Here is a 2,492-nt window from a genome sequence, read left to right on the forward strand (position 1 = left end):
TTACATATATACATATACATATGCATATATATACGCATATATGTATGATAAAATAATAAATAATACATATATATATACATAATAAAATAATAAATAATACATTACATATATATACATGTATATATATGTATATATATACATATATATATATATGATATACAAATATACAGAAAACTATCGTTAGGAGTGTCGAAAAATTAAACAAACAGAACCGTATGTTTCAGAAGGGTTGGTATTTTTTGGTTTCAATTAGTCTCGTTCTGATTCACAATGTATCGAATAGTCGTTCTGGAGTTCATATGGATTCACAGTGACATGATCTTTTTCACGATGGAGACATCTAAAGAAACGCGCGGTAGCATTGTTCCCCTTCGCACTGATAGTTTAGCAAATGTAGATATCGCCCGACGATTGGGAATTTCGATGCCAACTGTGGCTAGGCGCATACGTCGGCATCAGCTTACATATGCCACGAACAACTCTCGGGCTGACCGTCCCAAATGCACAGCTAATGAAGACCAGGTAGGCATAATGCGGTCAGGTCCTTACTTTGCTAATAAGCACTTACTATACATAATCACATTACTCTCTATTATATCTGAAAACAGCAATTAGTTTTCATTATAAGCTTCACAGCACAAAGCGGTAACTCTAACCTTGTTGCCAAATGTGTAGGAACTCGGGGTTGCCACATGAAGGTAGGAAAGACGGTATTTAACTAATTTTGTCCTTTTACTTTTCAACCAGGCAATTGCATCTATGGTTAAGGCAGACCTATTTTCTAGGTACGTGATATCTATGATAACGTGGGGCTGTCATGTTGCTTAGAGACCATCATCCGTGCTGGACACCGAGGAATGGGTGTACATGCTCGGCACCCGCGAAGTAGCCCGAGTTGACGCCACAAAATATGGAGAAGAGGATGGAATATGCCTTGCAGTATGCAGACAAGCCATAGGTCTTGTGGGAGAAAGTAATCGTCTCCGACAATAAAACTTTTTCTTCTTAAAGCACCAACACTGCGAGATATGTATGGCTTCAACAAAACAACAGGTAGGTAACGACACCACCCCTCCCCGCCTATTTTCAACTTCCCTTCATTCGAGATATTGAAGAAAAATTGTTTTGTTTCAATAGAACTGAACCCTAAAACATTTTTATATGTGTATATTTGTGTATCTAATACAGTGTTATCATTTAAAAGACTTGAACCAGAGAATATGATCGCGAGCAGGAGTAGCCGAATCACCGCAGGGTTGTTTGGATGGATGCATGCGAAAGGTGTCGGAATTGACGGATGACGGCCCTGGCTGATTTACTAGCAACAGATACGTGGAAATCCTTGAGGAGGTTTCCCTACCAACAGTTAGACCTCTGGTGTTTACAGCCATTTTACCTTATTCAGGACAACAACCCCATCCATATCAGCCGTGTTGTTAAAGATTAGTTTCGTGAACCGTGTCACATCCACCCAGACCTCCCTATCTAAACCCAGTAGAAAACGTGTGGGTGGCCATGTGTAAATACACGCGGGAAGACTACACTCGCAATCGTGTGGCAGTCGTCAATAATGCAAATATGGGAATGCCTACGATGTGAGGAAAGCCGTCTCCTGGCAGCCGAGTTAGTGGCGTCTATGCTTCGGCGCCTTAACTGGGGTTTGGCAGCAGGAGATGAATATACAAAATATGAATATTGAATATATTACCAGTTTTTTTTTCTGTTTTGATCTTATTGGAATTTGTCAATAGTTATTAAGTAATATAATAATAGAGCGTGGGAGTAGCACCTGTCATCTCAATTGTCTGGCAATGTCTAACACTTGTCTTCATGACGATTAACCCAGCATTAATAAAATTTATAAGAAAGCTGATATATGATATAATAAATTCCCTGCGAATTTATAGCCTTTTTGATTCGTGATATACCACAGGGAAAAACAGGGGTACCAACAGTTTCCCAGCGTTGACAACTATTTTCAAAAAGTATAGTTTTTTCAGAATGTTTAGCTATACTTTCTAAGGACATTTTTCTGTGTAGCTGTACATATTAATACTTAACACACACACACAAACACAAACACACACATATATACATATTCAAATATAAATGTGTAAAACAAAAACATATATTCCCTACTAATAATTTTCTGTTGAAGGTTATGCAAGTGAATAAACATATCCTGTTTTGTTACTGTTTACCTTTTATCACTACTCTGAGGAGAGGGAAACAACGAAACAAGCTCATTACCGATTTAGATCAGGGCGCCCGGACACCGTGGGGTCAATTAAGGATCAACGAGATGAGTGTGACATGAATTGACATGTTTCGATGCCAAAATGCTGATTGTGAATGACAGTCTTTTTCAGTCCTTTGACACGGGCCCGCAGTCTGGTCATGCTTGAAAAATATGAATAGTATAATATCACGGAAACTTTAATATTAATTCGGCAGCATTAATCCTTAGTACCAGGAAGGTGCAAATATGCTAT

The sequence above is a fragment of the Penaeus chinensis genome, chromosome 34 (assembly GCF_019202785.1).
Source record: "Penaeus chinensis breed Huanghai No. 1 chromosome 34, ASM1920278v2, whole genome shotgun sequence".
NCBI lineage: Eukaryota > Metazoa > Arthropoda > Malacostraca > Decapoda > Penaeidae > Penaeus > Penaeus chinensis.